Source organism: Lithobates pipiens, unplaced genomic scaffold (genome assembly GCF_037356315.1).
Source record: "Lithobates pipiens isolate NorthernLeopardFrog02 unplaced genomic scaffold, aLitPip1_a1.2 Scaffold_16, whole genome shotgun sequence".
NCBI classification, from domain to species: domain Eukaryota; kingdom Metazoa; phylum Chordata; class Amphibia; order Anura; family Ranidae; genus Lithobates; species Lithobates pipiens.
This window is the reverse complement of record NW_027507748.1, coordinates 163,200,328-163,220,495: the sequence shown is the minus strand read 5'-3', so window position 1 is coordinate 163,220,495 and position 20,168 is coordinate 163,200,328.

The following is a 20,168-nucleotide window of genomic DNA, read 5'->3' as shown; positions in this document are numbered from 1 at the left end:
CGACCGTGACCCCGCGCACCCGCGTGCGCACGTTTGCAACCCTGCGCACCCGCGTGCGCCCGATCGTACCTGCTCGCACCCGCGTGCGTCCGTTCGCGCTAACGCGCGCCCGGGAAGACCTATCAGCGCTCAACGGACCAACATTGTGGGTAAGTCTTCCACGGGCTGCTGGGACTCGGGACCGACCATGACATAAAGGCACAAAACACAACATGTACTATCTGCCATCATGGGATATCAATGTATGCGTTTTGTGGGTGCAACCCCTTCCTCGCAACTAGAGTAGGTGAGAGGAAGGGGTTGCAACCCGAAACACATCCATTGATCCCCCATGATTAGGGATGAGCCGAAACACCCCCCAGTTTGGTTCAAACCAGAACCTTCGAACAGACCTAAAATTCTTACGAACTTTAGAACCCCATTAAAGTCTATGGGACTCGAACGTTTGAAATCAAAAGTGCTAATTTTAAAGGCTAATATGCAAGATATTCCCCTAAAAAGGGTTTGGGGACCCGGCTCCTGCCCCAGGGGATATGTATCAATGCAAATTTTTTTTTTTAAAAGGCTGTTTTTTCGGAAACACTGATTTTAATGATGATTAAAGTCAACAAAAAGTGAAATATTCCTTTAAATATCGTGCCTGGGGGTGTCTATAGTATGCCTGTGAAGTGTCATGTGTTTCCCGTGTTTAGAACAGTCCCTGCACAAAATGACATTTAATGGAGAAAAAGTCATTTAAAACTGCTTGCAGTTTTAATGTAATGTCTGGTTCCAGCAATATGGTTGAAAATCATTGAGAAAAATGGCATGGGTAGCCCCCCCCTGCCCATTACCAGCCTCTTTGGGTCTTGTATGGACATTAAGGGGAACCCCATACCCAAATTAAAAAAAGTAAAGGCGTGGGGCCCCCAGGCCCTATATACTTAGAACAGCAGTATACAGGCGGTGCAAACAAGACAGGGACTGTGTAGGTTTGTTGTGTTAAGTAGAATCTGTTTGTAATTTTGAACTGGTACATTTTTAAAGTGTAGCTCCAGTCAAAAAATCTATTTTTAAGCTTTTTGGAAAACATAGGGAAGGGTAATCCCCTGTATAATTTTTTTGGCCATCCGTCTTTTTTGTTCTCACTTCCTGTTGCCTCCTTCCGTTTGCAAGTAGAAGATGTTTGTAAGTTGGATATTTGAAAGTAGGGGCCTGCCCTATATGGTCTGCAGAAATGTGGCCCTAAGGTGTTGGTGTTGCCACAAGTTAACACTGTAAGCCCTCAAAGTGACTCTTGGTGGGCGCTGGAGCGCCCTGCTGTGAACTATTATACAGTGGTGTGAAAAAGTGTTTGCCCCCTTCCTCATTTCCTGTTCCTTTGCATGTTTGTCACACTTAAGTGTTTCGGAACATCAAACCAATTTAAACAATAGTCAAGGACAACACAAGTAAACACAAAATGCAATTTGTAAATGAAGGTGTTTATTATTAAAGGTGAAAAAAAATCCAAACCATCATGGCCCTGTGTGAAAAAGTGATTGCCCCCCTTGTTAAAACATACTATAACTGTGGTTGTCCACACCTGAGTTCAATTTCTCTAGCCACACCCAGGCCTGATTATTGCCACACCTGTTCACAATCAAGGCATCACTTAAATAGGAGCTGCTTGACACAGTAAGGTCCACCAGAAGATCCTTAAAAGCTACACATCATGCCGAGACCCAAAGAAATTCAGGAACAATTGAGAAAGAAAGTAATTGAGTTCTATTAGTCTGGGAAGGGTTATAAAGCCATTTCCAAATGTCCTGACCTGAATCCTATTGAGATGTTGTGGTATGACCTTAAAAAGGCCGTTCATGCTCGAAAACCCTCTAATGTAACTGAATTAGGACAATTCTGCAAAGATGAGTGGGCCAAAATTCCTCCAGGACGCTGTAAAAGCCTCATTGCACGTTATCGCAAACGCTTGGTTGCAGTTGTTGCTGCTAAGGGTGGCCCAACCAGTTATTAGGTTTAGGGGGCAATCACTTTTTCACACAGGGCCATGATGGTTTGGATTTTTTTTCACCTTTAATAATAAACACCATCATTTACAAATTGCATTTTGTGTTTACTTGTGTTGTCCTTGACTATTGTTTAAATTGGTTTGATGTTCCGAAACACTTAAGTGTGACAAACATGCAAAGGAACAGGAAATGAGGAAGGGGGCAAACACTTTTTCACACCACTGTATCAAGAATTGTAATTACATGTCATTGTTGAACAGTGGTAGAAAAATTGGGCCTTTGGTGTTGTGGTGGTGGTGCTGGTGCCACAACACTGTAAGTCCTCACAGGAACGGGCCCTGCTGTGAAATATTATATCAAGAATTGTAATTACATGCACCTGTTAAACAGGTGCTGAAAAATTGGGCCTTAGGCACTGGTGCTGGTGCCACTACACTGCAACCTCTCCCAGATACTCTAGTTGGAGTGCAGGAATGAGCACTGCTGCAAAGCATTGAATCAAAATTGTAATTACATGCCCCTGTTAAACAGGGGCTGAAAGATTAGGCCTTACGAGCTGGTGCCACGACACTGCAACCTCTCCCAGATACTCTAGTTGGAGTACAGGAATGAGCCCTACTGCAAAGCATTGGATCAAAATTGTAATTACATGCCCCTGTTAAACAGGGACTGAAAGATTGGGCCTTAGGCACTGGTGCTGGTGCTATGACACTGCAACCTCTCCCAGATACTCTAGTTGGAGTACAGGAATGAGCTCTACTGCAAAGCATTGCATCAAAAATTTTAATTACCTGCCCCTGTTAAACAGGGGCTGAAAAATTGGGCCTTAGGCACTGGTGCCGGTGCCACGACACTGCAACCTCTCCCAGATACTCTAGTTGAAGTGCAGGAATGAGCCCTGCTGCAAAACATTGCATCAAAATTGTAATTACATGCCCCTGTTAAACAGGGGCTGAAAAATTGGGCCATAGCCACTGGTGGCGTCATCCAGAACCAAAAATGTTCTTCCAAGCTATCAGCAGGATCATTGAGGAGGAAGAGGATAGTCAGCCAACATAACAGGACAGTCACTCAGCATCAGCATAGGCAGTATGCCGCAGCTGGTGGAACATGACTGCCAGATTGCTGTCCTTCTTGAGCATCCCCTCTCTCTGCGCTCACACTACTGCCTTCCTCTAGCTGGGTATCATCATCAGAACCTTCAAAATGCTGGGCATCCTCTTGGAGCATGTACCCAACACTGTGCTCAAACAGTTCGGGGGACTCCTCAGGAGGACATGGTAGGTCTAGGGAAGGAGTGACTGATGATATTAAGACGAGGGAAGAGGACGTGTTGGCAGCTGCTTTGCTAGTACCCTGAGCCTGGGTGAGAGAGGATGAGGAGGATGAGGAGGGCTTGGTCATCTACTCTACCAAGTCTTCGGCAAGATGCGGCTCAATACATCCAGCTGCTGAAAATAAGGACAAGCGTGTCCCATGGCCACGTGCTGATGACGATGCACTGCGTCCACGACCAGCACTGTTGTCTCTAGACACAGAGCCTGCTTGCCCTCTTTTATTGGCTTGTGACTGTTTGCCTCTTCTTGCTGGCCTTCCAGACATAGTAATGGCCTGCAGGGAGATGGGAAAACCAGCAATTGGGGTAGCTTCAGGTGTATACTGTGCAGGAGGAACACTACACCCACGGTAAATGCTGCAGATGCCTGTATTACAGAAACAGAACAACACCAGCAGTAAGGGGTAGCTTCATGTGTATACTGTGCAGGAGGCACACAACACCCACTCTAATTGCTGCAGATGCCTGTATTACAGAAACAGAACAACACCAGCAATAAGGGGTATCTTCAGGTGTATACTATACAGGAGGCACACAACACCCACTGTAAATGCTACAGATGCCTGTGTTACAGAAACCGAACAACACTAGCAATAAGGGGTAGCTTCAGGTGTATAGTGTGCAGGAGGCACACAACACCCACTCTAACTGCTGCAAATGACTGTATTACAGAAACAGAACAACACCAGCAATAAGGGGTATCTTCAGGTGTATACTGTGCAAGATGCACACAACACCCACTCTAACTGCTGCAGATGGCTGTATTACAGAAACAGAACAACATCAGCAATAAGGGTTAGCTTCAGGTGTATACTGTGCAGGAGGCACACTACACCCACTGTAAATGCTGCAGATGCCAGTGTTACAGAAACAGAACAACACCAGCAGTAAGGGGTAGCTTCAGGTGTATAGTGTGCAGGAGGCACACAACACCCACTCTAACTGCTGCAGATGACTGTATTACAGAAACAGAACAACATCAGCAATAAGGGGTATCTTCAGGTGTATACTGTGCAGGAGGCACACAACACCCACTCTAACTGCTGCAGATGCCTTTATTACGGAAACAGAACAACATCAGCAATAAGGGGTATCTTCAGGTGTATACTGTGCAGGAGGCACACAACACCCATTCTAACTGCTGCATATGGCTGTATTACAGAAACAGAACAACACCAGCAATAGGGGGTAGTTTCAGGTGTATACTGTGCAGGAGGCACACAACACCCACTGTAAATGCTGCAGATGCCAGTGTTACAGAAACAGAACCACACCAGCAATAAGGGGTAGCTTCAGGTGTATGCTGTGCAGGAGTCACACAAAACCCACTCTAACTGCTGCAGATGCCTGTATTACAGAAACAGAACAACACCAGCAATAAGGGGTATCTTCAGGTGTATACTGTGCAGGAGGCACACAACACCCACTGTAAATGCTGCAGATGCCTGTGTTACAGAAACAGAACAACACCAGCAATAAGGGGTAGCCTCAGGTGTATACTGTATAGGAGGCACACAACACCCATTGAAACAGCGCTAGGTTCCCAAGCAAAAGACACTGTCCCTGCCTATCTTGCTCTTTCCCTGCACGCCAACACACTACACAAGGCTGCCACGCTGGCGGTCTTATATAGTGTGGGGCGTGTACTAAATCCCCCTGAGCTATAATTAGCCACAGGCACTACCCCATGATGTGAGCTAGCACATGTTGACACACTGGGCCTTATTTCTGAAAGGACAATCCATTTTATTTCGCTGATGAGGACTTGTACACTTGCACTGTTGAAGTGAGTTTCTTCGTCCACAACATCCACATCACCTAAAAATAAAAAAAAACACACCATGTATTATAAATATGCAGACACACATCTATTACCTGAAGCTGTGGTCTCAGACATTGACCTGTGGTGGACACCATTTCGACCACTTCCTGACCCTCGGAATCCACATCCTCAGATTGTGTGCTAAGTTGTGCCCCCCCATGATGGGAGATCAATTGACGTGTTTCGGGGGTGCAACCCCTTCTTCTCACCTCCTTTAGTTGCGAGGAAGGGGTTGTACCCACAAAACGTGTACATTGATATCCCACGATGGCAGATAGCACATGTTGTCACATTGTGTGCATCTTCAAAATTAGACTTTGCAATTACTTAAAATTTTTTATAAAAAGATAAACAATAACAACAACATTTACATTTTTTGTTGTTTTTAGATTTTGGCTAAAACATGAATGATGTTGATCAGTCTTTTTTCAACATCATTTATGTTTTGCTTGACCTTCTCTAAATCCCGATTGCACACCATTATTTCTCTGATGAGGACTTGTGCATTTTAATTGTTGAAGTGAGTGTCTTCTTTTTACAACATCCACATCACCTAAAAATAAAAAAACACACCATGTATTATAAATATGCAGACATACATCTATTACCTGAAGCTGTGGTCTCAGACACTGACCTATTGTGGTCACCATTTCAACCACTTCCTGAACCTCGGAATCCACATTCTCAGGTTGTGTGCTGAGTTGTTTCCCTTCTTCAGGAGTAGTGGGGTTCCTTGTGTCCTCATATGTCCCGATTATTTTCTCCCATATGTGAATAAAAAAAAGGTATACTTAGCAGACAGATATTTGAGGCCAGAAATAGTAATATGAAACATTGCTTGGAAGTGAAGTCCAATTGTCTGTTTTGACAGAGTTCCAAGCTGAAGACATGATTTTTTCCTTTTCAAAAGCTGGAATACTTACCTGTTTTGTGCAAGTTTCATACATGGAGAGACCCCTAGTATCCGCTGGAGCACCTGTGTGGGACACCATAAAAAGGTTGTTCTAGAGTCCCACACTAGTGCTCCTGCGTCCAGATCTGTAAACAGCTGCTGTGTGTCTTCTCCTTACACTGAATTAAGTTTGCACTTCAATATAGTTACAAACACATCTAGGCAACAATGTAATAAACTTATTTTAATACAAATAGGCATGAACAAATGTAGTTAACCTGCATCTGCCAAAAATGTTGTATTAGTGGTCGAACTAGCGATGTTTACTACGAATGATTACTGTGTCCACGAACCTTAAACTTGTAATTTTAAACTATACAACAGTAATGAAAAGCACATGTACCAGCACAAAAGTAATAATAATAGGAACACATGGCGAATATTTACTTTTTAGAAGCACTTTCCTGATCTTTCTATACTGATTGTGCTCCCTCAATTTCAGGTCTGACCAGCGTTTCCTCAATTGCTCCTTCGCACCCCAAAATTCCTTTGTAGACTTCTCACAACTTTAGTCATGATCTTGGCCTTTCTCACATTAGGATTTGTGTACAGTCCATACTTCCCATCATAGTCTGCCCTCTTCAAGATGTCCACCATCTCCACTATCTCTACAAAGGACATATTTGAGGCTTTATATCTCCTCCTGGATGTGGAACTGCCTTGCTCCGGGCTTTCCTCGTTGTTGCTGCTCTCTGCACGCACCTGCTGTATCTCTGCCATGTGTTCTCCCACTGCCCCGAAAAAGAAGAGGTGGGGAATACACTAGAAAGAAGGACGGGGTGGAGTTTCACAAGCAAAGTGTATATAAAGCATAACACGTGGGAGTCGTATGTACAATCTGTGAGTGGGGGGCGGAGGATTGTAAGTGCCGATCGTGCAAACGAAGGTACAATTTTAACTTGGGGCATCAGTGGTTAGTGGCCTATACTACTTAAAGATTGAGGCCTATATTGGGACCAGATTAGGAGAGTTTAGCCTGATATTAGGGTTTGTCTTGTGTTGTGTCTTGCAGATAAAATGGTGGATAAATTTACTGACCCAGACATCCTGACAAAATTCCTGGACATGTACAGGGAGCTGCCATATCTCTGGCAAGTGACATGCAGAGAATACTCCAACAAGCAAAAGAGGAAGGCAGCGCTGGAGAAACTGTTGGAATTGGTGAAGCAGGTGACTCCCACAGCAGACATCAACTATTTGAAGGCCAAAATTGGTAGCCTGCGGAGCACATATAATAGGGAGCGCAAAAAGGTCCAGGATTCCACGAGATCAGGAGCAGCAGCAGAGGAGGTATATGTACCCAGGCCATCGCTACGCTATCTACACTTTCTTCCACACTTCCTTCAACATCAGATGAGGCTCCTGAAGTCCAACCTGGGCCTTCCACCCAGGAAGATGTGGAGGAGCCCAGCTTGAGCCAGGTATAGCATTGTTCAACATATTTCTTGTCAAAAGTTGAATGATGTTAACTAGATATTATTGATCAATAATTTCTGATTTAACAAAGTGGTTTACATATCAATAGACAGTGGTAGCCAAAAATGTATAGGACAAGAATGAAAAATGCTGGGGTCAGAATGATAGTCTTTTATATTTGTTAACATTCAATTTGCAACAGTCATCAGCTCAAAATTGTGTGTGATTGATGACCAAAAAGCTAAAATTATGTACCATTTTCATACACAGGAGAGTCTCAGCCAGAAGGAGGCCGTGGTAAGCAGCCTGACGGAATCCCAGGTTCCTCTCCACCCTCCAACCAAAAGGACCAGGAAGGCAAGGCTGGAGGAGTCAGCTACTGCTTTTAATTCGCCAGACTACTACGGTACTTACAACGACCCCTGGTGGCCCTGAGTCATTTGGCTGTGTGACAGCGAGTAAATGGGAATACATGGAGGAGGGCCAAAGCCTCATCTGTGAAGAGATCATTCTTCAGGCCCTAAACAAGGGCATGAGGGGCCAACTCACAAATAAAAGCCACCTGTGTGAGTTGGACCATACTACTCCTCCACCACCTCCAGCAACACTACAAACACCACAGCCACCCAACCCACCAGAGAAGCATGGAAGGAAGCATGGAATGAAGTGTCGAGACTGATGGCCTGGGTTTGGTGTGGTCTGGCAAAAGACGCAGGCTGTTGTAAAACCACAGCCTTGGGACATATATATCATCTGCTGCTGCTCCTGATCTCTAGGAGTTCTGGACCGTATTGTGCTCCCTATTAAATGGACTCCTCAGGTTATCAATTTTGACAGTCAAATAATTGATGTCTGCCCTGGTGTACAAAGGCTTCACCAATTCCAACTCTTTATCCAGCGTTGCCTTCCTCTTTATTTTGTTATGACCCCTATTAAATTTCTAATTTTTATTTTGACAAATACTTGGCTATGTGTTTTACTTCAAAAGGGACAATTTGTTTGTGAGTAGGCAGGTACATTTCAAAAATACAATGTTAAATTAACAAAGGACACCAACATAGTTGTATCTTTGATGTTAAAAAATAGAAGATAATAATGGTGTTGTGGTAACCTGACACACGAAATGACAAAAAAAAAAAAAAGAAGATTATTCTGGTGATCTTGAGAAAAAAAATCCATTTGTCAGAACTATGTGTGAATATCAGCAGCAAAGCATCTTCATTATTCTAGCATTATAAAGAAGAAGAGAATACTGCATTGAGAGATTTCAAAATTTGACGAATGTGCTATCTCCATTACGAACGCTAGTCTTACAAGACCGAGCGCTTCCCTCTCGTACTTGATTCCGAGCATGCGTGAACTTTTGTGTGTGGACTTGTGTACACACAATCGGACTTTCCGACAATAAAGTTTTGTTGGCAGAAAATTTGAGAACCCGCGAACAAACATTTGTTGGTGGAAAGTCCGACAGCAAATGTTCGATGGATCATACACACACTCGGACTTCCAACAACAAGCTTACATCCAAATTGTCAGTTAAAGCGATGCCATGCTGTATTGCAAAAAAGGGCCTGGTCATTAAGAGGGAAAATCTTTCTGGGGCTGAAGTGGTTAAAATGTCTCTAAACATAAAAACCAAAATTTTATATTTTTCTTACTAATCCTATCCTTAGGATTATCCTCCTCACACACACTGCGCATTTAGGGGTTGATTACTAAAGGCAAAGAATATGTGCACTTTGCAAGTGCGTTGCACTCTACAAAGTGCAATTGCTCCAGAGCTTAGTAAATGAGGGGAAGATCTGACAACTTTCATTATCCAATCATGTGCAAGCAAAATGCATTTTTTTCTATTTTTCTTGCATGTGATTGGGTATTCTTTACCTAATTTCCGAAGCTTTGGGGCAACTGCACGTTGCTAAATGCAACTGCACTCAGTCTATTTGCCTTTAGTAAATCAACCCCTTAGCATTTAGGTGTGGGCAGAAGGCACATGCGAACTGTCTAGCCTCGCTGCTAGCAGCCTATAAAACTCTACAAAAGGTTGACAGCTGCTGCGACTGGGTGGGGCTGTAAGGTGCACTGACGTTTAAGGCAGTATGAGCCAAGGGCTAAATGTCCAGTGTGCCACTGCCCACACATATGCAATGGTGCAATTATTTTCCTATTTTATTATTTTTTCTCCTTTATTTCTACCTGTCAGTCCTTCAGTGAAATTGGTTGATTCCCCTATCCACATTAAAAACAGCGTGGATGGAAGATTTGCTGCATTCACTGTTCGTTGGAGACTTTTTCACCTAGCTCTTTCAATTTTCAGATTGAAATTTGTTGAGCCAGGTGGTATCAACAGCAGAAATCAGCTAAAGGGTATGGCCAGCATTAGTGGAGAATTTTCTTGACTAGGGTAGGTAAGAGCTCACCTCTAATGTACCAACTCTGTAATACCCACTTCCCCCCTACCCCCCTCTAATTAATATTAATGACCACACAAGACATAAGTGGAGTTAAAATGACCGAACACGACCTATTTATTAAACATACATTTTCTTATAAACATAACCTAACCATAACTGACTTATCCAGCTATCAAGATTAGAGGTCCCTGACGGTGCCACCTTGCTAAATTTATTTTGTGTCTAAGGCACCAGATGGCTGGGCTGTGACCCCAACCGCAAATACCGGCTCAGAGCCTAAACCAGCTGACCTCAGACACCCACCGGCCTTAACACTGATATGCGTTGTACCGTACCAACTCAAGGACTCCATACCTCAGATGGATCCCCACCATTTTTCCAATAACCATGAATAGACCTCTGTCAAGGACCCCAACCGACACAGCGTCCCAAGTGAAAAGCTTTACACTTGGACGCCCCTCCACACCTGAACATCTCGTTGTAGCCCTTCTTCCAAATCTAACAGCCACAGATCAGTCCCCACTGCCTTAAGGTTGGACTCCCACCTCCCAATGCGCCTAACAATGTTCTCATCCAAACCCCACTTGGACGCCTTAAGCCACGTACACACGTAGCCGTCTGTCCGCCAAACTGTCCGTCGGAATTTTCGAACGGGCTACTTGCCCACACACGGCACTTTTTCAGCGGACTAATACGGCGTACTAAGTCCGCCGTACTTTCGAAATGAACGGACTCGCCCACACACGCGGAGGAAAGTCCGCTCATTTCGAGTGGGGCTCCCGGATTCCGATAAGCCCCCCGCCCGCAGACCCCGACAACCAACGGCCAGGGTTGTCGGGAAGAGGCCCTTGTCCTCATCAACATGGGGACAAGGTGCTTTGGGGTGGGGGCGCCGCGCGCTCCCCCCTTCCCCAAAGCACCCCCCATGTTGAGGGCACGCGGCCTGGTACGGCTAAGGAGGGGGTCCGGCGAGTCCGGCGAGAAGACCCCCGAAGACAGAAGACCCCCGGAGCTGTGCAATAAAGTATTTTATCTCGTGTGTTGTGTTTTTTTGTACTTTTATTTTACAGGTGAATGGGTAGGGGTACATTGTACCCCATACTCATTCACATAGGGTGGGGGGCCGGTATCCGGGGGCCCCCTTATTAAAGGGGGCTCCTGGATTCCGATAAGCCCCCCGCCCGCAGACCCCGACAACCAACGGCCAGGGTTGTCGGGAAGAGGCCCTTGTCCTCATCAACATGGGGACAAGGTGCTCTGGGGTGGGGGGGCCGCCCAAGGCACCCCCCATGTTGAGGGCACGCGGCCTGGTACGGCTAAGGAGGGGGTTCCTGGCTGGCCGGGTAGCTTGCTCGGACAAGGGTCTGTTGTGGACTTGGGGGGGACCCCCCTCGGCGTTGGGGTTCCCCTTTAAGTCCATACCAGGCGGCGGGGCCAGCGATGTCTCCTTCGCGGGCCCCGCCTACCTGGAGACCCGCTCGAAATGAGCAGACTTTTCTCCGGGCGGGAAAAGTCCGCTCATTTCAAAAGTACGGCGGACTGGCATACACACGGCTGGATTGTCCGCCGAAATGCGAGTACGGCGTGCAGATTGTTGTGCAAACCGAAATTCTAAGTCCGCCGTACTGTCGGGTCAAAAAAGTATGCCGGAGGCTACACACGGGGGGATTGTTTGGCGGACTTGAGTTTGCCGGACTTTTCCACCGGATTGTTTGATCGTGTGTACGCGGCATTAGTGGCCGTCCCAATATGAAAGGAGTAAGAAGCATATTCAAGATGATTAAACCCAGCTGCCGTCAGGCATGCATGGAAGACAGCTACAAATTGAAGTTTAGATAAACACGATAAACACGAATGTATGAACAGGGCACCACCAGTCCGTGGTCGAACCAGCAAGTACTGTTCCAAGGCAAGCACCGGACAGGGGGCCATTACCCACAAAAAGCCGTACCAACAAGCTTTTGCCACTCTGGTCAGTCTTGGATCGCCGAATCCAAATCCTGACTGAGGAAGTGGAACAAGCAACGTCCTCCACCATCAAACCCCCAGCTACCCATTTTGAAGGACTGACCAGCTCGCTAATGCAAACAGCCCCAAAAAAGGCCACCAGAAAGGCCGCCTTAAACAATGTGTGTTAATAAGAGGACAAGCAAACCGTATGTAACTGACCTAATATAGCAGGTAGAACGGAAAATAAATCGATTGCTCGGTGATCTTTACGATACCCGCTCATGGCCTGTCAAGCCTGTTGAACAGCAAACGCTTTAGTATAATCCTGTATCCCCAGCAATTTGAAACAAAAGGCGAGGCCAGACAATTTTCGATCCAACGCAGAAGCTGATACACCCCTCCTGAAATTGCAACTCACAAAATAAAGGACCAACCAAGAAACGTCCACCCCCCCCAGCGCTACCTCCTCCAACAAGGAAATCCATTCCTTCCAGGCCCTTGAGTAAGCCTTCCAGGTTACAGTACTCAACGAATCCTGAATCAATCCAGTGGCGACTCCAAAGCGATCTTCCAAGGCATCCCATGCTGCTCCACTTCCGGTGCCAACATGCGGAACTCGTCCCACTGAAATCAAAATAAACCATCTGCCACTTTCTTGCAAACTCCTGGAATATGTACAGCATAAATGAAAGCATTTAGGCGAAGACAGAGCAAAACCAAATGACGCAAGAGAAACACCACTGGTGGAGAAGAAGCAGATGTAAAATTAATCGCTGACACCACACCCATATTGTCACAGTGAAAGCGAACCTTTTTATTGCGAAAAGCCTCCCCCCATATCTCAACCGCCAGGACGATTGGAAACAGCTCCAACAGTAACAGATTTTTGAGAAAGCCAGCCGAATGCCATTCCTCTGGCCACTCTTCCGCAATCCATTTTGACTGGAAAAGCGCAGCATAGACAGCTGAACCTGCCACATCAGTAAACAAAACCAAGTCTGCTTTCTCACTAGACCGGCCATCCAGAGGGAGCATCCATTATAGAATTCTAAAAAGAGATCCCAAATTTGGAGGTCGGCCTGGAGCTCTCTGGTCAAATGTATATAGGGCCGGCGACTGAAAATCCTGCCCATCGGAATGATCCGACAAGCGAAATTCAGTTTACCCAGTAATGACTGCAATTCCCGCAACTGCAATTTCCGCAGACCGAAGGCCTCCCTGACCTCCCTCCTTAGTGCCATCGATTTATCAGGCGGCAACCGACATTCCATAGCCAACGAATCAATTATAATGCCATGAAAAAACAGTTCCGTTGTGGGACCCTCTGTCTTGTCTAAAGCGTTCCAATATATGCTGTAAGGTCCCCAAAAGAATCACACAAATCTGAGAATCTAAAGCCCTGATGCAAAGGAAGTCATCCAGATAATGGATGACAGAGTTCACACCTGACACATCTCGCACCACCCACTCAACAAAAGAGCTGAAATTCTCAAACAGGGCACATGAAATTGAACAACCCATTGGTAAAAAATGAGCGACAAAGTATGAGCCCTGCCAGTGACAGCCCAACAAATGGATACTGTCAGGATGAACCGGAAAGAAGCTGGAAAGCTGCTTTCACATCCGCCTTGGCTAATAAGAAACCGTGACCATATCGACACACCCAAGAGATAGCCACATCGAACGATGTATAGGTAACCGCGCACTCAGGCGGATCAATGCCATCGTTGACAGAGGCTCCTTTAGGATAAGAAAGATTATGGATCTTCCTGAATTTCCCAGGTTCTTTCTTAGGGACCACCCCCATAGGCGAGACAACTAAACTCAGAAACGGCGGAGATGAAAAGGGGCCCCTCACATGGGTGTCCGCAGAACTTTTTTTCGGGGGGGGGGGGGGGGGCATCATTTTAAGGTCTGGTCGTGTGATCTTACCTGTGTCAGTCAACAGCGGCTGCAGGGGATTAAGCGCTTGGCGACGGCTGATCAAGCCTGATGAGGTGATGTGACCCATAGGTTCCCTTGTCACAGTTGTTATTGGTGCTCCCTCCTCTCCCCTGCATACGCTGCTGGATCACACAGGTGAGATAACATGACCAGATTGGAACAGTCTGATAGATTAGTCCGCATAGGTGTTAGCCCTTGTACACACGGTCGGACATTCCAACAACAAAATCCGTCGGATTTTGTCTGACGGATTATGTCCGAAACTGGTGTTGCATACACACGGTCGGACAAAGTTGTTGGAAAATCCGATCGTTCGTAACGTGATGACATTATTTAATTATGATGGGACTACGTTCAGACTAGTAGCCAATAGCTTTGGTCTCGTAATTTGATCTGAGCATGCGTGGCACTTTGTCCGTTTCAAATTCTCTACAAACGATCGGACGAAGTTCGATCAGATCATGTTGTCGGAAAATTTTATAGCCCAGCTCTAAAACTTTGTCGGTCGGATATTCCGACAGAAACAGTCCGATGTAGCCCATACACGGTCGGATTATCTGACAACACGGTTCGTTCGGACATTTTCAGTCGGAATGTCCGACCGTGTGTACAAGGGCTTAGGGGTAAGGGGACGGGGGAAGTTTTGAAGGCTAGCACAAGCTAAAATTCTACTTTTAATCTACCCTCCCTATTGGTGGCTTGTGGCAGTGTTAAAGCAGAGCTCAACCCAAAAGGGGAAGCTCCACTTGTTTGCACCCTCCTCCCTTCCACTGCCACATTTGGCACTATTTGGGGAGAGAGTGTACCTGGTTTTGCCATGGAGATCTGAGCCACATGCAAAACCATGCAAAATATGCTGCGAGCGACCACAGCAAATGGAGATATAAATATAAATTACATAAATTAGGCAATCAATCAATTACAAAAAAAACTACACCTGCATGCTGCAGCATTGGTTTAAGACAGTGGAGATTTTAAAATCTGTATGGACACAATAACATCTTTATGCTGTTGAGCCCATATAGCTGCTTTTGTGCCCATATAGATGCTGGTGTATCTCTATATGGGTGCAACAGCATCTATATAGGCACAATAGCAGTTATATGGGCACAATAGCATAAAAATGATATTCTGTCCATACTGTATAACCATACTTCCCAACATTTTACAGATAGGAATGAGGGACACCTACTAGCAAATGTTTGTAGGCATAGGACACGCCCCCTGACACACCCTCTTAAAGGAGAATTAACACCCCCCAAAAAAAGGTTACTTAAACCCACAAGTGTTTTTTTTTACCACTACTATGCCTTTATATTGGCTTTTAAAATGTACAAATGCATCAATTTAGAAATTGGATGAAAGGTTTAGCACTGGGAAACACTTTTTGAAAGATAAAAAGTGAATTTTATATACAACTATATAGATCAGACTAAAATGAGGGACAAATGAGGAGGAATGAGGGACAGAGGGACATTGCTCCAAATCAGGGACAGTCCCTCAAAATCAGGGACAGTTGGGAGTTATGGTATAACTGCTATTGTGGCCATACAAATGCTACTGTCTCCTATTGTGTCCAGTGACATTGACCTTGCAGGGCTCCCAGTGTCGGGACAAGGTTATCTGGTGACCAGAGCAAAGATTCCAAACTGCGCTTAATGTTGGGTGTCTTTAGTTAGCCAAAAATACAGATTTATTTGAAAATATTAACAGCTACATACAGGATGCCCAAAATGATCTATACTGAGTGAGAGATTTTTAGACATTTGTAACTGACCTTAACCACCTTCAGACCGGACCATTTTGCTGGTAAATGACCAGAGGTCTTTTTACAATTTGGCACTGCGCTGCTTTAACTGGTAATTGCGCGGTCATGCAATGTTGTACCCAAACAAAATTTGCGTCCTTTTCTTCCCACAAATAGAGCTTTCTTTTGATGGTATTTGATTGCCTCTGTGATTTTTATTTTTTGCGATATAAACGTAAAAAGACCGCAAATTTTGAAAAAAAATGATATTTTCTACTTTTTGTTATTAGAAAAATCCAATAAACTCAATTTTAGTCATACATTTAGGCCAAAATGTATTCAGCCACATGTCTTTGGTAAAAAAAAAGTCAATAATTGTATATTTATTGGTTTGCGCAAAAGTTGTCACATCTACAAACTAAGGTACGTTTTCTGGAATTTACGCAGCTTTTAGTTTATCCTTTTAGCCTATCTCATTTTTTGAGGTGCTAAAATGGCAGGGCAGTACAAAACCCCCCCAAATGACCCCATTTTGGAAAGTAGACACCCTGAGGAAATTGATAAGTGGCATGTTGAGCCCATTGAATATTTTATTTTTTTGCCTCAAGCGATTGAATAATGACAAAAAAAAATATTTTTTTTTTTTTTACACAAAGTTGTCACTAAATGATATATTGCTCACACATGCTATGGGCATATGTGAAATGACACCCCAAAATAATTTCTGCTGCTTCTCCTGAGTACGGGGATACCACATATGTGGGACTTTTTGGGAGCCTAGCCGCGTACGGGGCCCCGAAAGCCAAGAACCGCCTTCAGGTTTTCTAAGGGCGTAAATATTTGACTTCACTCCTCACTACCTATTACAGTTTTGAAGGCCATAAAATGCCAAGATGGCACAAAACCCCCACAAATGACCCCATTTTAGAAAGTAGACACCCCAAGCTATTTGCTGAGAGGCATGTTGAGTCCATGGAATATTTTATATTTTGCCACAAGTTGCGGGAAAATTACAAACTTTTTTTTTTTTTTTCACAAAGTTGTCACTAAATGATATATTGCTCACGCATGCCATGGGCATATGTGAAATGACACCCCAAAATAAATTCTGCTGCTTCTCCTGAGTACGGGGATACCACATATGTGGGACTTTTTGGGAGCCTAGCCGCGTACGGGGCCCCGAAAACCAAGCACCGCCTTCAGGCTTTCTAAGGGCGTTACAGTTTTGAAGGCCATAAAATGCCAAGATGGCACAAACCCCCCCCAAATGACCCCATTTTGGAAAGTAGACACCCCTAAATTTAGGGGTACACTAGTGAGACTAGGTAATAAATGGCGGGTGCCCTGAAACTATAAAAAAAATAACTAACCAATCAGCGTCACCTGTAACAGTTATATGGTGATCACTGGTGAAAGGGTTAACTAGGGGGTAATCAGGGGGCTTTATGCGGTAGTATATGGGGGTCCCTGGCGCTATAAAAAGCTGCGGCGAACCTAAATACCTACCTGCCTAACTAGCGTCACCTGTGACACTAATACAGCGATCAGAAAAACGATCGCTTATTAGGCTGGGTTCACACTGGAGCGATGCGGGAACGCCACGAATCCGCGGCGGGTTCCCGCATCGCATGCCTCCCGGCGGCAGTTCACACTGCCCTATGCGAACTGCTGGGAGTGTCAGTGAAATGTTAATGACACCCCCAGATCAGTTCGCATATCGCAGTGCGATCTGCAAACTCGGATCGCATGGTGTGAACACCCATGCGATCCGATTCTGCTGCGGACCAAAAAAAGGGTCCCGTGCGAGTTTGCGGCGGGTGCGGCGGGTGCGGCGGGTGCGACACGAATTCAGCCATACTATCTGTATGGCTGAACTCGAATCGCACAGAGATCGGATGTGATTTGCACTGCAGTGCGGTGCGAATCACATCCGTTCTCATAAACCGCTGCAATGTGAACCCAGCCTTAGTGACACTGGCGACGGGGGGTGATCACGGGGTTAAACCTTTATTGGGGGGGTTAGGGGGGTACCTTAGAACTAAAGGGGGCTAACCCTAACTGCCCTAACAGTTATTACAGTCACAAATGACACCCGCCGGGTGATCAGGGGGTTAAACCTTTATTAGGTAATAAATGGCGGGTGCCCTGAAACTATAAAAAAATAACTAACCAACCAGCGTCACCTGTAACAGTTATATGGTGATCACTGGTGAAAGGGTTAACTAGGGGGCAATCAGGGGGCTTTATGCGGTAGTATATGGGGGTCCCTGGCGCTATAAAAAGCTGCGGCGAACCTAAATACCTACCTGCCTAACTAGCGTCACCTGTGACACTAATACGGCGATCAGAAAAATGATCGCTTATTAGGCTGGGTTCACACTGGAGCGATGCGGAAACGCCACGAATCCGCGGCGGGTTCCCGCATCGCATGCCTCCCGGCGGCAGTTCACACTGCCCTATGCGAACTGCTGGGAGTGTCAGTGAAATGTTACTGACACCCCCAGATCAGTTCGCATATCGCAGTGCGATCTGCAAACTCAGATCGCATGGTGTGAACACCCATGCGATACGATTCTGCTGCGGGCCAAAAAAAGGGTCCCGTGCGAATTTGCGGCGGGTGCGGCGGGTGTGGCGGGTGCGGCGAATGGCTGAACTCGAATCGCACAGAGATCGGATGTGATTTGCACTGCAGTGCGGTGCGAATCACATTTGTTCTCATAAACCGCTGCAATGTGAACCCTGCCTTAGTGACACTGGCGACGGGGGGTGATCACGGGGTTAAACCTTTATTGGGGGGGTTAGGGGGGCACATTAGAACTAAAGGGGGCTAACCCTAACTGCCCTAACAGTTATTACAGTCACAAATGACACCAATGCAAAAAAAAAAAAAAAAAGCAATTGGTGTCACTGTGACTGGGGGGGCAGGGGTAATTGGGGGGTGATCGGGGGGTAAAGGGGGGGTGTGAGTGTGCCTGGCATGTTCTACTGTGTAGTGTAGTGCTTGTGCAACTCACCGATGCTCTCTCCTCGGTGCCGGAACGAAAACTACCGACACGGAGGAGAGAATACATCACTTCCTCTCCTGTGTTTACATTACAGGAGAGGAAGTGATGTCACCGGACAATTTCATTCGCCGGGAGCGATCGCGAGGGGGTGGCCATGAATGAATGGCCGTCCCCTCGTCCGGGATCGCTCCCGAACGAATACCGACCGCCGCAGGCACCGGGCGGGGGCCCGATCGGGCCCCCGACCCGCGGGAGGCAAGGGACGTACATGTAAGCCCTTATGCCTGCCCGTGCCATTCTGCCGACGTACATCGGCGTGCGGCGGTCGGCAAGTGGTTAAAGAATATGTAACTGATCACATGCTTGGTCAGAAATGAATTCTTGCAGACACTCACCTCATTTGCATCAAAACATGCAGCCTTAAAAATGTCCATTACAGATTTGTAATGAGCCTGTGAAGTAGTAATTGTCCTGGTCTGAGGTCTTATCAGAGTTGCTGGATACTGATAATTAAACAGTAATCTGCAAGCACTGGTGATTACTGACAGACCATGGCACAGAACAAGCTGACACTAACCCAGCTTGTTCTACAAATATCATTTAGCACTTCACATTAAGTGAAGGAAGCTTCCCTGGCTTCAGGAACTTCTTAGCTGGCCTGGGGTGAGCTCTGGTGACTGTTGGACTGGACAGTTGCTCAAGAGCTTCTCCTGACTGTTATGAGCATAGTGCAGCTCACAATCTGGCGCCCCTCTCCTCCCTGCCGTGCCTGCAAGGACTGCTCATGGACATCAGTGTCTGTGTGCAGACACCTTGACCCCCCTTGCCTCTATCTACGGACGCCCATGGCCACTTATGCGCCAAATAATTGTCAGGCGCCTTTTCCCCGATATCTCCCCCGCTCCTCTTCCTCCTTTTTACTTTCTTTTATTACGAAAAGAATGAGGTGAGACTTTAAATGAAGCATAGCTGCAAAGTAGGTATGCAAGGACATGTCCGAAATTCATTGACTGAATTAGAAAATTGAGAGGGTAAACAATAATAACATGATAAACAATAATATCAATAGGTTATATTTCATATAAGTATGTATACAAACACATGTTACAACATGATTTACATTGGTTAGAAAAAAGAACAGAAATAATCTTCGATTGATTGAAACATAAAACATTGTAGATAAAGTGGGGGGGGGGGGGGAATTTCAGACACATGCTTACAAATGGTAGCATAAAAGCGCTCTACGCGTTTCGTGGAGTTCATCCACTCATCAGGAGCAATTCCAGGGGTTAAAATTATCTACAAAGAGATAAGTGAACGCATGAGGATCAGACACAAACAGCACGAAGGGCCAAGGAATAGATAGAGGGGAGGAACTTAGCTCCCCCAAACATTCTTACCTACAATGAGACTGTAAATTGGGGAGAAAAAACCCGTTAACGAATAAGGGCGCTGTGAAAACAAATCTTCTCCGGAGCAGAGGCAGAAATCTTAAGGACCAACAAGGCACCACAGTTAATTGGGGGTGACAACTCTAAGGCCGCATACACACGGGCGGACTGTATGGCCTACTTAGTCCGTCGAAACACATTTC